The 16141-nt window shown below is 41.8% G+C and overlaps 14 pseudogenes; all 14 read left to right on the forward strand.

The window, feature by feature from the left end:
• The first annotated feature begins 213 nt into the window (after positions 1 to 213).
• Positions 214 to 332, forward strand: LOC137110675 (5S ribosomal RNA; annotated as a pseudogene).
• Positions 333 to 2165: 1833 nt separating this feature from the next.
• On the forward strand, positions 2166 to 2284 carry LOC137111014 (5S ribosomal RNA; annotated as a pseudogene).
• Positions 2285 to 3141: 857 nt separating this feature from the next.
• On the forward strand, positions 3142 to 3260 carry LOC137110285 (5S ribosomal RNA; annotated as a pseudogene).
• A 1834-nt stretch (positions 3261 to 5094) lies between these two features.
• LOC137111015 (5S ribosomal RNA) lies at positions 5095 to 5213 on the forward strand (annotated as a pseudogene).
• Positions 5214 to 6070: 857 nt separating this feature from the next.
• On the forward strand, positions 6071 to 6189 carry LOC137111016 (5S ribosomal RNA; annotated as a pseudogene).
• Positions 6190 to 7046: 857 nt separating this feature from the next.
• On the forward strand, positions 7047 to 7165 carry LOC137111017 (5S ribosomal RNA; annotated as a pseudogene).
• An 857-nt stretch (positions 7166 to 8022) lies between these two features.
• Positions 8023 to 8141, forward strand: LOC137110062 (5S ribosomal RNA; annotated as a pseudogene).
• An 867-nt stretch (positions 8142 to 9008) lies between these two features.
• On the forward strand, positions 9009 to 9127 carry LOC137110880 (5S ribosomal RNA; annotated as a pseudogene).
• An 857-nt stretch (positions 9128 to 9984) lies between these two features.
• Positions 9985 to 10103, forward strand: LOC137111018 (5S ribosomal RNA; annotated as a pseudogene).
• An 857-nt stretch (positions 10104 to 10960) lies between these two features.
• Positions 10961 to 11079, forward strand: LOC137110810 (5S ribosomal RNA; annotated as a pseudogene).
• An 857-nt stretch (positions 11080 to 11936) lies between these two features.
• On the forward strand, positions 11937 to 12055 carry LOC137111020 (5S ribosomal RNA; annotated as a pseudogene).
• Positions 12056 to 12923: 868 nt separating this feature from the next.
• On the forward strand, positions 12924 to 13042 carry LOC137110338 (5S ribosomal RNA; annotated as a pseudogene).
• Positions 13043 to 13899: 857 nt separating this feature from the next.
• Positions 13900 to 14018, forward strand: LOC137110881 (5S ribosomal RNA; annotated as a pseudogene).
• An 857-nt stretch (positions 14019 to 14875) lies between these two features.
• Positions 14876 to 14994, forward strand: LOC137111021 (5S ribosomal RNA; annotated as a pseudogene).
• Positions 14995 to 16141: the final 1147 nt, after the last annotated feature.

The following is a 16141-nucleotide window of genomic DNA, read 5'->3' on the forward strand; positions in this document are numbered from 1 at the left end:
TGGAACATCTCGATCCTGGATTTTGGTTTGGGGATCGGAGAGGGAACATGCTAATTTATCTTTGTATGTTGCACCCTGACCCCCTAGACAGGGGCGTAACAGACCAGTACAGTTATAGTACTTTGTACTTTGCCACATTTATCTTCTTCTTAGCAAGTGTCATGCATTCTGCTTCTCCAGCGTTTTTGAGAGCTGTTGATGATGTCAAATGCAGCTTATGGCCACACTGCTCTCTAAGCGCCCGATCCCGTCCGATCTCGGCAGCCAAATAGGGCCGGGCCTTGTTAGTACTTGGTAGGAAGACCGCCTGGGAATACCAGGTGCTGTAAGCTTCTTTGCTTGGGTTTACGGGCAGCACAAGCTGGTGTTACTGCCTATTTATTCATAGAAATTGTTCTATATTTTCATCAAATTTTGTTCTTTCATTGCTGTTTTGCTACTTTATTGGTTTGCCAACCATCGTGCTTCATTACTAGTAGACCATGTTACGGTCCTGGCCATATGTGTTGTTTTTATTTTCTTGTTCTTATAGGTGCCCTGCCTGATTGGCTGGATTGGGGGGCAGTACAGGAAGCTGATTGGTCCATCCTACACTTCCTGGAGTTTTAAAAGTACGGTTCCCAACAGCTAGCGAGGCTCTTTCTGGCATCAGCACCTGTTTGCTGTTCTTGGTTTCCAAACCTTATTTAGCATTTTTGAATTGTTAGGTTTTGTGCCGTGGTTTTGTTTATAAATTGTATATTTTGTAAATAGTATTAAATCTGTAGGGGTGAACTGCCATTTTCTTTGGACTGTTTTCACATTAGGGAGTTAGGGTTAGCGACTGTCTTTTGGTTTGTTTCTTTCTATCAGGCTAGCTAGCACTTTCTGTGGGAAATGGCTTATTTTGTTTATTATGTTGGCCTTGGTTCGCCCTGAGTTGTAGTGTCATGTTTTGTTTGACACTTTCTTTCGTTTAAAATAAATATCATTCTGTTGGAACATCTCAATCCTGGATTTTGGTTTGGGGATCGGAGAGGGAACATGCAAATTTATCTTTGTATGTTTCACCCTGACCCCCTAGACAGGGGCGTAACAGACCAGTACAGTTATAGTACTTTGTACTTTGCCACATTTATCTTCTTCTTAGCAAGTATCATGCATTCTGCTTCTCTAGCGTTTTTAAGAGCTGTTGATGATGTCAAATGCATGTTACGGCCACACCGCTCTCTAAGCGTCCGATCTCGGCAGCCAAATAGGGCCGGGCCTGGTTAGTACTTGGTAGGAAGACCGCCTGGGAATACCAGGTGCTGTAAGCTTTTTTGCTTGGGTTTACGGGCAGCTCAAGCTGGTGTTACTGCCTATTTATTCATAGAAATTGTTCTATATTTTCATCAAATTTTGTTCTTTCATTGCTGTTTTGCTACTTTATTGGTTTGTCAACCATCGTGCTTCATTACTAGTAGACCATGTTACGGTCCTGGCCATATGTGTTGTTTTTATTTTCTTGTTCTTATAGGTGACCTGCCTGATTGGCCGGATTTGGGGGAAGTACAGGAAGCTGATTGGTCCATCCTACACTTCCTGGAGTTTTAAAAGTACGGTTCCCAACAGCTAGCGAGGCTCTTTCTGGCAGCAGCACCTGTTTGCTGTTCTTGGTTTCCAAATCTTATTTAGCATTTTTGAATTGTTAGGTTTTGTGCCGTGGTTTTGTTTATAAATTGTATATTTTGTAAATAGTATTAAATCTGTAGGGGTGGACTGCCATTTTCTTTTGATTGTTTTCTCTTGTTTTCACATTAGGGAGTTAGGGTTAGCGACTATCTTTTGGTTTGTTTATTTCTATCAGGCTAGCTAGCACTTTCTGTGGGAAATGGCTTATTTTGTTTATTATGTTGGCCTTGGTTCGCCCTGAGTTGTAGTGTCATGTTTTGTTTGACACTTTCTTTCGTTTAAAATAAATATCATTCTGTTGGAACATCTCAATCCTGGATTTTGGTTTGAGGATCGGAGAGGGAACATGCAAATTTATCTTTGTATGTTTCACCCTGACCCCCTAGACAGGGGCGTAACAGACCAGTACAGTTATAGTACTTTGTACTTTGCCACATTTATCTTCTTCTTAGCAAGTGTCATGCATTCTGCTTCTCTAGCGTTTCTAAGAGCTGTTGATAATGTCAAATGCAGCTTACGGCCACACCGCTCTCTAAGCGCCCGATCTCGTCCGATCTCGGCAGCCAAATAGAGCCGGGCCTGGTTAGTACTTGGTAGGAAGACCGCCTGGGAATACCAGGTGCTGTAAGCTTTTTTGCTTGGGTTTACGGGCAGCTCAAGCTGGTGTTACTGCCTATTTATTCATAGAAATTGTTCTATATTTTCATCAAATTTTGTTCTTTCATTGCTGTTTTGCTACTTTATTGGTTTGTCAACCATCGTGCTTCATTACTAGTAGACCATGTTACGGTCATGGCCATATGTGTTGTTTTTATTTTCTTGTTCTTATAGGTGCCCTGCCTGATTGGCCGGATTTGGGGGAAGTACAGGAAGCTGATTGGTCCATCCTACACTTCCTGGAGTTTTAAAAGTACGGTTCCCAACAGCTAGCGAGGCTCTTTCTGGCAGCAGCACCTGTTTGCTGTTCTTAGTTTCCAAATCTCATTTAGCATTTTTGAATTGTTAGGTTTTGTGCCGTGGTTTTGTTTATAAATTGTATATTTTGTAAATAGTATTAAATCTGTAGGGGTGGACTGCCATTTTCTTTGGACTGTTTTCACATTAGGGAGTTAGGGTTAGCGACTATCTTTTGGTTTGTTTATTTCTATCAGGCTAGCTAGCACTTTCTGTGGGAAATGGCTTATTTTGTTTATTATGTTGGCCTTGGTTCGCCCTGAGTTGAAGTGTCATGTTTTGTTTGACACTTTCTTTCGTTTAAAATAAATATCATTCTGTTGGAACATCTCGATTCTGGATTTTGGTTTGGGGATCGGAGAGGGAACATGCTAATTTATCTTTGTATGTTGCACCCTGACCCCCTAGACAGGGGCGTAACAGACCAGTACAGTTATAGTACTTTGTACTTTGCCACATTTATCTTCTTCTTAGCAAGTGTCATGCATTCTGCTTCTCCAGCGTTTTTAAGAGCTGTTGATGATGTCAAATGCAGCTTACGGCCACACCGCTCTCTGAGCGCCCGATCTCGTCCGATCTCGGCAGCCAAATAGGGCCGGACCTGGTTAGTACTTGGTAGGAAGACCGCCTGGGAATACCAGGTGCTGTAAGCTTTTTTGCTTGGGTTTACGGGCAGCACAAGCTGGTGTTACTGCCTATTTATTCATAAAAATTGTTCTATATTTTCATCAAATTTTGTTCTTTCATTGCTGTTTTGCTACTTTATTGGTTTGTCAACCATCGTGCTTCATTACTAGTAGACCATGTTACGGTCCTGGCCATATGTGTTGTTTTTATTTTCTTGTTCTTATAGGTGCCCTGCCTGATTGGCTGGATTGGGGGGCAGTACAGGAAGCTGATTGGTCCATCCTACACTTCCTGGAGTTTTAAAAGTATGGTTCCCAACAGCTAGCGAGGCTCTTTCTGGCATCAGCACCTGTTTGCTGTTCTTGGTTTCCAAACCTTATTTAGCATTTTTGAATTGTTAGGTTTTGTGCCGTGGTTTTGTTTATAAATTGTATATTTTGTAAATAGTATTAAATCTGTAGGGGTGGACTGCCATTTTTCTTTTGATTGTTTTCTCTTGTTTTCACATTAGGGAGTTAGGGTTAGCGACTGTCTTTTGGTTTGTTTCTTTCTATCAGGCTAGCTAGCACTTTCTGTGGGAAATGGCTTATTTTGTTTATTATGTTGGCCTTGGTTCGCCCTGAGTTGTAGTGTCATGTTTTGTTTGACACTTTCTTTCGTTTAAAATAAATATCATTCTGTTGGAACATCTCAATCCTGGATTTTGGTTTGGGGATCGGAGAGGGAACATGCAAATTTATCTTTGTATGTTTCACCCTGACCCCCTAGACAGGGGCGTAACAGACCAGTACAGTTATAGTACTTTGTACTTTGCCACATTTATCTTCTTCTTAGCAAGTGTCATGCATTCTGCTTCTCTAGCGTTTTTAAGAGCTGTTGATGATGTCAAATGCATGTTACGGCCACACCGCTCTCTAAGCGTCCGATCTCGGCAGCCAAATAGGGCCGGGCCTGGTTAGTACTTGGTAGGAAGACCGCCTGGGAATACCAGGTGCTGTAAGCTTTTTTGCTTGGGTTTACGGGCAGCTCAAGCTGGTGTTACTGCCTATTTATTCATAGAAATTGTTCTATATTTTCATCAAATTTTGTTCTTTCATTGCTGTTTTGCTACTTGATTGGTTTGTCAACCATCGTGCTTCATTACTAATAGACCATGTTACGGTCCTGGCCATATGTGTTGTTTTTATTTTCTTGTTCTTATAGGTGCCCTGCCTGATTGGCCGGATTGGGGGGCAGTACAGGAAGCTGATTGGTCCATCCTACACTTCCTGGAGTTTTAAAAGTACGGTTCCCAACAGCTAGCGAGGCTCTTTCTGGCATCAGCACCTGTTTGCTGTTCTTGGTTTCCAAACCTTATTTAGCATTTTTGAATTGTTAGGTTTTGTGCCGTGGTTTTGTTTATAAATTGTATATTTTGTAAATAGTATTAAATCTGTAGGGGTGAACTGCCATTTTCTTTGGACTGTTTTCACATTAGGGAGTTAGGGTTAGCGACTGTCTTTTGGTTTGTTTATTTCTATCAGGCTAGCTAGCACTTTCTGTGGGAAATGGCTTATTTTGTTTATTATGTTGGCCTTGGTTCGCCCTGAGTTGTAGTGTCATGTTTTGTTTGACACTTTCTTTCGTTTAAAATAAATATCATTCTGTTGGAACATCTCGATCCTGGATTTTGGTTTGGGGATCGGAGAGGGAACATGCTAATTTATCTTTGTATGTGGCACCCTGACCCCCTAGACAGGGGCGTAACAGACCAGTACAGTTATAGTACTTTGTACTTTGCCACATTTATCTTCTTCTTAGCAAGTGTCATGCATTCTGCTTCTCCAGCGTTTTTAAGAGCTGTTGATGATGTCAAATGCAGCTTACGGCCACACCGCTCTCTAAGCGCCCGATCTCGTCCGATCTCGGCAGCCAAATAGAGCCGGGCCTGGTTAGTACTTGGTAGGAAGACCGCCTGGGAATACCAGGTGCTGTAAGCTTTTTTGCTTGGGTTTACGGGCAGCACAAGCTGGTGTTACTGCCTATTTATTCATAGAAATTGTTCTATATTTTCATCAAATTTTGTTCTTTCATTGCTGTTTTGCTACTTTATTGGTTTGTCAACGATCGTGCTTCATTACTAATAGACCATGTTACGGTCCTGGCCATATGTGTTGTTTTTATTTTCTTGTTCTTATAGGTGCCCTGCCTGATTGGCCGGATTGGGGGGCAGTACAGGAAGCTGATTGGTCCATCCTACACTTCCTGGAGTTTTAAAAGTACGGTTCCCAACAGCTAGCGAGGCTCTTTCTGGCATCAGCACCTGTTTGCTGTTCTTGGTTTCCAAACCTTATTTAGCATTTTTGAATTGTTAGGTTTTGTGCCGTGGTTTTGTTTATAAATTGTATATTTTGTAAATAGTATTAAATCTGTAGGGGTGAACTGCCATTTTCTTTGGACTGTTTTCACATTAGGGAGTTAGGGTTAGCGACTGTCTTTTGGTTTGTTTATTTCTATCAGGCTAGCTAGCACTCTCTGTGGGAAATGGCTTATTTTGTTTATTATGTTGGCCTTGGTTCGCCCTGAGTTGTAGTGTCATGTTTTGTTTGACACTTTCTTTCGTTTAAAATAAATATCATTCTGTTGGAACATCTCGATCCTGGATTTTGGTTTGGGGATCGGAGAGGGAACATGCTAATTTATCTTTGTATGTGGCACCCTGACCCCCTAGACAGGGGCGTAACAGACCAGTACAGTTATAGTACTTTGTACTTTGCCACATTTATCTTCTTCTTAGCAAGTGTCATGCATTCTGCTTCTCCAGCGTTTTTAAGAGCTGTTGATGATGTCAAATGCAGCTTACGGCCACACCGCTCTCTAAGCGCCCGATCTCGTCCGATCTCGGCAGCCAAATAGAGCCGGGCCTGGTTAGTACTTGGTAGGAAGACCGCCTGGGAATACCAGGTGCTGTAAGCTTTTTTGCTTGGGTTTACGGGCAGCACAAGCTGGTGTTACTGCCTATTTATTCGTAGAAATTGTTCTATATTTTCATCAAATTTTGTTCTTTCATTGCTGTTTTGCTACTTTATTGGTTTGCCAACCATCGTGCTTCATTACTAGTAGACCATGTTACGGTCCTGGCCATATGTGTTGTTTTTATTTTCTTGTTCTTATAGGTGCCCTGCCTGATTGGCCGGATTGGGGGGCAGTACAGGAAGCTGATTGGTCCATCCTACACTTCCTGGAGTTTTAAAAGTACGGTTCCCAACAGCTAGCGAGGCTCTTTCTGGCATCAGCACCTGTTTGCTGTTCTTGGTTTCCAAACCTTATTTAGCATTTTTGAATTGTTAGGTTTTGTGCCGTGGTTTTGTTTATAAATTGTATATTTTGTAAATAGTATTAAATCTGTAGGGGTGAACTGCCATTTTCTTTGGACTGTTTTCACATTAGGGAGTTAGGGTTAGCGACTGTCTTTTGGTTTGTTTATTTCTATCAGGCTAGCTAGCACTCTCTGTGGGAAATGGCTTATTTTGTTTATTATGTTGGCCTTGGTTCGCCCTGAGTTGTAGTGTCATGTTTTGTTTGACACTTTCTTTCGTTTAAAATAAATATCATTCTGTTGGAACATCTCGATCCTGGATTTTGGTTTGGGGATCGGAGAGGGAACATGCTAATTTATCTTTGTATGTGGCACCCTGACCCCCTAGACAGGGGCGTAACAGACCAGTACAGTTATAGTACTTTGTACTTTGCCACATTTATCTTCTTCTTAGCAAGTGTCATGCATTCTGCTTCTCCAGCGTTTTTAAGAGCTGTTGATGATGTCAAATGCAGCTTACGGCCACACCGCTCTCTAAGCGCCCGATCTCGTCCGATCTCGGCAGCCAAATAGAGCCGGGCCTGGTTAGTACTTGGTAGGAAGACCGCCTGGGAATACCAGGTGCTGTAAGCTTTTTTGCTTGGGTTTACGGGCAGCACAAGCTGGTGTTACTGCCTATTTATTCATAGAAATTGTTCTATATTTTCATCAAATTTTGTTCTTTCATTGCTGTTTTGCTACTTTATTGGTTTGTCAACCATCGTGCTTCATTACTAATAGACCATGTTACGGTCCTGGCCATATGTGTTGTTTTTATTTTCTTGTTCTTATAGGTGCCCTGCCTGATTGGCCGGATTGGGGGGCAGTACCGGAAGCTGAGTGGTCCATCCTACACTTCCTGGAGTTTTAAAAGTACGGTTCCCAACAGCTAGCGAGGCTCTTTCTGGCATCAGCACCTGTTTGCTGTTCTTGGTTTCCAAACCTTATTTAGTATTTCTGAATTGTTAGGTTTTGTGCCGTGGTTTTGTTTATAAATTGTATATTTTGTAAATAGTATTAAATCTGTAGGGGTGAACTACCATTTTCTTTGGACTGTTTTCACATTAGGGAGTTAGGGTTAGCGACTGTCTTTTGGTTTGTTTATTTCTATCAGGCTAGCTAGCACTTTCTGTGGGAAATGGCTTATTTTGTTTATTATGTTGGCCTTGGTTCGCCCTGAGTTGTAGTGTCATGTTTTGTTTGACACTTTCTTTCGTTTAAAATAAATATCATTCTGTTGGAACATCTCGATCCTGGATTTTGGTTTGGGGATCGGAGAGGGAACATGCTAATTTATCTTTGTATGTTGCACCCTGACCCCCTAGACAGGGGCGTAACAGACCAGTACAGTTATAGTACTTTGTACTTTGCCACATTTATCTTCTTCTTAGCAAGTGTCATGCATTCTGCTTCTCCAGCGTTTTTAAGAGCTGTTGATGATGTCAAATGCAGCTTATGGCCACACCGCTCTCTAAGCGCCCGATCTCGTCAGATCTCGGCAGCCAAATAGAGCCGGGCCTGGTTAGTACTTGGTAGGAAGACCGCCTGGGAATACCAGGTGCTGTAAGCTTTTTTGCTTGGGTTTACGGCCAGCACAAGCTGGTGTTACTGCCTATTTATTCATAGAAATTGTTCTATATTTTCATCAAATTTTGTTCTTTCATTTCTGTTTTGCTACTTTATTGGTTTGTCAACCATCTTGCTTCATTACTAGTAGACCATGTTACGGTCCTGGCCATATGTGTTGTTTTTATTTTGTTGTTCTTATAGGTGCCCTGCCTGATTGGCCGGATTTGGGGGAAGTACAGGAAGCTGATTGGTCCATCCTACACTTCCTGGAGTTTTAAAAGTACGGTTCCCAACAGCTAGCGAGGCTCTTTCTGGCAGCAGCACCTGTTTGCTGTTCTTGCTTTCCAAACCTTATTTAGCATTTTTGAATTGTTAGGTTTTGTGCCGTGGTTTTGTTTATAAATTGTATATTTTGTAAATAGTATTAAATCTGTAGGGGTGGACTGCCATTTTCTTTTGATTGTTTTCTCTTGTTTTCACATTAGGGAGTTAGGGTTAGCGACTGTCTTTTGGTTTGTTTATTTCTATCAGGCTAGCTAGCACTTTCTGTGGGAAATGGCTTATTTTGTTTATTATGTTGGCCTTGGTTCGCCCTGAGTTGTAGTGTCATGTTTTGTTTGACACTTTCTTTCGTTTAAAATAAATATCATTCTGTTGGAACATCTCGATCCTGGATTTTGGTTTGGGGATCGGAGAGGGAACATGCTAATTTATCTTTGTATGTTGCACCCTGACCCCCTAGACAGAGGCGTAACAGACCAGTACAGTTATAGTACTTTGTACTTTGCCACATTTATCTTCTTCTTAGCAAGGGTCATGCATTCTGCTTCTCCAGCGTTTTTGAGAGCTGTTGATGATGTCAAATGCAGCTTACGGCCACACTGCTCTCTAAGCGCCCGATCCCGTCCGATCTCGGCAGCCAAATAGGGCCGGGCCTTGTTAGTACTTGGTAGGAAGACCGCCTGGGAATACCACGTGCTGTAAGCTTCTTTGCTTGGGTTTACGGGCAGCACAAGCTGGTGTTACTGCCTATTTATTCATAGAAATTGTTCTATATTTTCATCAAATTTTGTTCTTTCATTGCTGTTTTGCTACTTGATTGGTTTGTCAACCATCGTGCTTCATTACTAATAGACCATGTTACGGTCCTGGCCATATGTGTTGTTTTTATTTTCTTGTTCTTATAGGTGCCCTGCCTGATTGGCCGGATTGGGGGGCAGTACAGGAAGCTGATTGGTCCATCCTACACTTCCTGGAGTTTTAAAAGTACGGTTCCCAACAGCTAGCGAGGCTCTTTCTGGCATCAGCACCTGTTTGCTGTTCTTGGTTTCCAAACCTTATTTAGCATTTTTGAATTGTTAGGTTTTGTGCCGTGGTTTTGTTTATAAATTGTATATTTTGTAAATAGTATTAAATCTGTAGGGGTGAACTGCCATTTTCTTTGGACTGTTTTCACATTAGGGAGTTAGGGTTAGCGACTGTCTTTTGGTTTGTTTATTTCTATCAGGCTAGCTAGCACTTTCTGTGGGAAATGGCTTATTTTGTTTATTATGTTGGCCTTGGTTCGCCCTGAGTTGTAGTGTCATGTTTTGTTTGACACTTTCTTTCGTTTAAAATAAATATCATTCTGTTGGAACATCTCGATCCTGGATTTTGGTTTGGGGATCGGAGAGGGAACATGCTAATTTATCTTTGTATGTGGCACCCTGACCCCCTAGACAGGGGCGTAACAGACCAGTACAGTTATAGTACTTTGTACTTTGCCACATTTATCTTCTTCTTAGCAAGTGTCATGCATTCTGCTTCTCCAGCGTTTTTAAGAGCTGTTGATGATGTCAAATGCAGCTTACGGCCACACCGCTCTCTAAGCGCCCGATCTCGTCCGATCTCGGCAGCCAAATAGAGCCGGGCCTGGTTAGTACTTGGTAGGAAGACCGCCTGGGAATACCAGGTGCTGTAAGCTTTTTTGCTTGGGTTTACGGGCAGCACAAGCTGGTGTTACTGCCTATTTATTCATAGAAATTGTTCTATATTTTCATCAAATTTTGTTCTTTCATTGCTGTTTTGCTACTTTATTGTTTTGTCAACCATCGTGCTTCATTACTAATAGACCATGTTACGGTCCTGGCCATATGTGTTGTTTTTATTTTCTTGTTCTTATAGGTGCCCTGCCTGATTGGCCGGATTGGGGGGCAGTACCGGAAGCTGAGTGGTCCATCCTACACTTCCTGGAGTTTTAAAAGTACGGTTCCCAACAGCTAGCGAGGCTCTTTCTGGCATCAGCACCTGTTTGCTGTTCTTGGTTTCCAAACCTTATTTAGTATTTCTGAATTGTTAGGTTTTGTGCCGTGGTTTTGTTTATAAATTGTATATTTTGTAAATAGTATTAAATCTGTAGGGGTGAACTACCATTTTCTTTGGACTGTTTTCACATTAGGGAGTTAGGGTTAGCGACTGTCTTTTGGTTTGTTTATTTCTATCAGGCTAGCTAGCACTTTCTGTGGGAAATGGCTTATTTTGTTTATTATGTTGGCCTTGGTTCGCCCTGAGTTGTAGTGTCATGTTTTGTTTGACACTTTCTTTCGTTTAAAATAAATATCATTCTGTTGGAACATCTCGATCCTGGATTTTGGTTTGGGGATCGGAGAGGGAACATGCTAATTTATCTTTGTATGTTGCACCCTGACCCCCTAGACAGAGGCGTAACAGACCAGTACAGTTATAGTACTTTGTACTTTGCCACATTTATCTTCTTCTTAGCAAGGGTCATGCATTCTGCTTCTCCAGCGTTTTTGAGAGCTGTTGATGATGTCAAATGCAGCTTACGGCCACACTGCTCTCTAAGCGCCCGATCCCGTCCGATCTCGGCAGTCAAATAGGGCCGGGCCTTGTTAGTACTTGGTAGGAAGACCGCCTGGGAATACCACGTGCTGTAAGCTTCTTTGCTTGGGTTTACGGGCAGCACAAGCTGGTGTTACTGCCTATTTATTCATAGAAATTGTTCTATATTTTCATCAAATTTTGTTCTTTCATTGCTGTTTTGCTACTTGATTGGTTTGTCAACCATCGTGCTTCATTACTAATAGACCATGTTACGGTCCTGGCCATATGTGTTGTTTTTATTTTCTTGTTCTTATAGGTGCCCTGCCTGATTGGCCGGATTGGGGGGCAGTACAGGAAGCTGATTGGTCCATCCTACACTTCCTGGAGTTTTAAAAGTACGGTTCCCAACAGCTAGCGAGGCTCTTTCTGGCATCAGCACCTGTTTGCTGTTCTTGGTTTCCAAACCTTATTTAGCATTTTTGAATTGTTAGGTTTTGTGCCGTGGTTTTGTTTATAAATTGTATATTTTGTAAATAGTATTAAATCTGTAGGGGTGAACTGCCATTTTCTTTGGACTGTTTTCACATTAGGGAGTTAGGGTTAGCGACTGTCTTTTGGTTTGTTTATTTCTATCAGGCTAGCTAGCACTTTCTGTGGGAAATGGCTTATTTTGTTTATTATGTTGGCCTTGGTTCGCCCTGAGTTGTAGTGTCATGTTTTGTTTGACACTTTCTTTCGTTTAAAATAAATATCATTCTGTTGGAACATCTCGATCCTGGATTTTGGTTTGGGGATCGGAGAGGGAACATGCTAATTTATCTTTGTATGTGGCACCCTGACCCCCTAGACAGGGGCGTAACAGACCAGTACAGTTATAGTACTTTGTACTTTGCCACATTTATCTTCTTCTTAGCAAGTGTCATGCATTCTGCTTCTCCAGCGTTTTTAAGAGCTGTTGATGATGTCAAATGCAGCTTACGGCCACACCGCTCTCTAAGCGCCCGATCTCGTCCGATCTCGGCAGCCAAATAGAGCCGGGCCTGGTTAGTACTTGGTAGGAAGACCGCCTGGGAATACCAGGTGCTGTAAGCTTTTTTGCTTGGGTTTACGGGCAGCACAAGCTGGTGTTACTGCCTATTTATTCATAGAAATTGTTCTATATTTTCATCAAATTTTGTTCTTTCATTGCTGTTTTGCTACTTTATTGGTTTGTCAACCATCGTGCTTCATTACTAGTAGACCATGTTACGGTCCTGGCCATATGTGTTGTTTTTATTTTCTTGTTCTTATAGGTGCCCTGCCTGATTGGCTGGATTGGGGGGCAGTACAGGAAGCTGATTGGTCCATCCTACACTTCCTGGAGTTTTAAAAGTATGGTTCCCAACAGCTAGCGAGGCTCTTTCTGGCATCAGCACCTGTTTGCTGTTCTTGGTTTCCAAACCTTATTTAGCATTTTTGAATTGTTAGGTTTTGTGCCGTGGTTTTGTTTATAAATTGTATATTTTGTAAATAGTATTAAATCTGTAGGGGTGGACTGCCATTTTTCTTTTGATTGTTTTCTCTTGTTTTCACATTAGGGAGTTAGGGTTAGCGACTGTCTTTTGGTTTGTTTCTTTCTATCAGGCTAGCTAGCACTTTCTGTGGGAAATGGCTTATTTTGTTTATTATGTTGGCCTTGGTTCGCCCTGAGTTGTAGTGTCATGTTTTGTTTGACACTTTCTTTCGTTTAAAATAAATATCATTCTGTTGGAACATCTCAATCCTGGATTTTGGTTTGGGGATCGGAGAGGGAACATGCAAATTTATCTTTGTATGTTTCACCCTGACCCCCTAGACAGGGGCGTAACAGACCAGTACAGTTATAGTACTTTGTACTTTGCCACATTTATCTTCTTCTTAGCAAGTGTCATGCCTTCTGCTTCTCTAGCGTTTTTAAGAGCTGTTGATGATGTCAAATGCATGTTACGGCCACACCGCTCTCTAAGCGCCCGATCTCGTCCGATCTCGGCAGCCAAATAGAGCCGGGCCTGGTTAGTACTTGGTAGGAAGACCGCCTGGGAATACCAGGTGCTGTAAGCTTTTTTGCTTGGGTTTACGGGCAGCACAAGCTGGTGTTACTGCCTATTTATTCATAGAAATTGTTCTATATTTTCATCAAATTTTGTTCTTTCATTGCTGTTTTGCTACTTTATTGGTTTGTCAACCATCGTGCTTCATTACTAATAGACCATGTTACGGTCCTGGCCATATGTGTTGTTTTTATTTTCTTGTTCTTATAGGTGCCCTGCCTGATTGGCCGGATTGGGGGGCAGTACCGGAAGCTGAGTGGTCCATCCTACACTTCCTGGAGTTTTAAAAGTACGGTTCCCAACAGCTAGCGAGGCTCTTTCTGGCATCAGCACCTGTTTGCTGTTCTTGGTTTCCAAACCTTATTTAGTATTTCTGAATTGTTAGGTTTTGTGCCGTGGTTTTGTTTATAAATTGTATATTTTGTAAATAGTATTAAATCTGTAGGGGTGAACTACCATTTTCTTTGGACTGTTTTCACATTAGGGAGTTAGGGTTAGCGACTGTCTTTTGGTTTGTTTATTTCTATCAGGCTAGCTAGCACTTTCTGTGGGAAATGGTTTATTTTGTTTATTATGTTGGCCTTGGTTCGCCCTGAGTTGTAGTGTCATGTTTTGTTTGACACTTTCTTTCGTTTAAAATAGATATCATTCTGTTGGAACATCTCGATCCTGGATTTTGGTTTGGGGATCGGAGAGGGAACATGCTAATTTATCTTTGTATGTTGCACCCTGACCCCCTAGACAGAGGCGTAACAGACCAGTACAGTTATAGTACTTTGTACTTTGCCACATTTATCTTCTTCTTAGCAAGGGTCATGCATTCTGCTTCTCCAGCGTTTTTGAGAGCTGTTGATGATGTCAAATGCAGCTTACGGCCACACTGCTCTCTAAGCGCCCGATCCCGTCCGATCTCGGCAGCCAAATAGGGCCGGGCCTTGTTAGTACTTGGTAGGAAGACCGCCTGGGAATACCACGTGCTGTAAGCTTCTTTGCTTGGGTTTACGGGCAGCACAAGCTGGTGTTACTGCCTATTTATTCATAGAAATTGTTCTATATTTTCATCAAATTTTGTTCTTTCATTGCTGTTTTGCTACTTGATTGGTTTGTCAACCATCGTGCTTCATTACTAATAGACCATGTTACGGTCCTGGCCATATGTGTTGTTTTTATTTTCTTGTTCTTATAGGTGCCCTGCCTGATTGGCCGGATATGGGGGCAGTACAGGAAGCTGATTGGTCCATCCTACACTTCCTGGAGTTTTAAAAGTACGGTTCCCAACAGCTAGCGAGGCTCTTTCTGGCATCAGCACCTGTTTGCTGTTCTTGGTTTCCAAACCTTATTTAGTATTTCTGAATTGTTAGGTTTTGTGCCGTGGTTTTGTTTATAAATTGTATATTTTGTAAATAGTATTAAATCTGTAGGGGTGAACTACCATTTTCTTTGGACTGTTTTCACATTAGGGAGTTAGGGTTAGCGACTGTCTTTTGGTTTGTTTATTTCTATCAGGCTAGCTAGCACTTTCTGTGGGAAATGGCTTATTTTGTTTATTATGTTGGCCTTGGTTCGCCCTGAGTTGTAGTGTCATGTTTTGTTTGACACTTTCTTTCGTTTAAAATAAATATCATTCTGTTGGAACATCTCGATCCTGGATTTTGGTTTGGGGATCGGAGAGGGAACATGCTAATTTATCTTTGTATGTTGCACCCTGACCCCCTAGACAGGGGCGTAACAGACCAGTACAGTTATAGTACTTTGTACGTTGCCACATTTATCTTCTTCTTAGCAAGTGTCATGCATTCTGCTTCTCCAGCGTTTTTAAGAGCTGTTGATGATATCAAATGCAGCTTACGGCCACACCGCTCTCTAAGCGCCCGATCTCGTCCGATCTCGGCAGCCAAATAGAGCCGGGCCTGGTTAGTACTTGGTAGGAAGACCGCCTGGGAATACCAGGTGCTGTAAGCTTTTTTGCTTGGGTTTACGGGCAGCACAAGCTGGTGTTACTGCCTATTTATTCATAGAAATTGTTCTATATTTTCATCAAATTTTGTTCTGCTACTTTATTGGTTTGCCAACCATCGTGCTTCATTACTAGTAGACCATGTTACGGTCCTGGCCATATGTGTTGTTTTTATTTTCTTGTTCTTATAGGTGCCCTGCCTGATTGGCTGGATTGGGGGGCAGTACAGGAAGCTGATTGGTCCATCCTACACTTCCTGGAGTTTTAAAAGTATGGTTCCCAACAGCTAGCGAGGCTCTTTCTGGCATCAGCACCTGTTTGCTGTTCTTGGTTTCCAAACCTTATTTAGCATTTTTGAATTGTTAGGTTTTGTGCCGTGGTTTTGTTTATAAATTGTATATTTTGTAAATAGTATTAAATCTGTAGGGGTGGACTGCCATTTTTCTTTTGATTGTTTTCTCTTGTTTTCACATTAGGGAGTTAGGGTTAGCGACTGTCTTTTGGTTTGTTTCTTTCTATCAGGCTAGCTAGCACTTTCTGTGGGAAATGGCTTATTTTGTTTATTATGTTGGCCTTGGTTCGCCCTGAGTTGTAGTGTCATGTTTTGTTTGACACTTTCTTTCGTTTAAAATAAATATCATTCTGTTGGAACATCTCAATCCTGGATTTTGGTTTGGGGATCGGAGAGGGAACATGCAAATTTATCTTTGTATGTTTCACCCTGACCCCCTTGACAGGGGCGTAACAGACCAGTACAGTTATAGTACTTTGTACTTTGCCACATTTATCTTCTTCTTAGCAAGTGTCATGCATTCTGCTTCTCTAGCGTTTTTAAGAGCTATTGATGATGTCAAATGCATGTTACGGCCACACCGCTCTCTAAGCGTCCGATCTCGGCAGCCAAATAGGGCCGGGCCTGGTTAGTACTTGGTAGGAAGACCGCCTGGGAATGCCAGGTGCTGTAAGCTTTTTTGCTTGGGTTTACGGGCAGCTCAAGCTGGTGTTACTGCCTATTTATTCATAGAAATTGTTCTATATTTTCATCAAATTTTGTTCTTTCATTGCTGTTTTGCTACTTTATTGGTTTGTCAACCATCGTGCTTCATTACTAGTAGACCATGTTACGGTCCTGGCCATATGTGTTGTTTTTAT

Source organism: Channa argus, unplaced genomic scaffold, assembly GCF_033026475.1.
Source record: "Channa argus isolate prfri unplaced genomic scaffold, Channa argus male v1.0 Contig009, whole genome shotgun sequence".
NCBI lineage: Eukaryota > Metazoa > Chordata > Actinopteri > Anabantiformes > Channidae > Channa > Channa argus.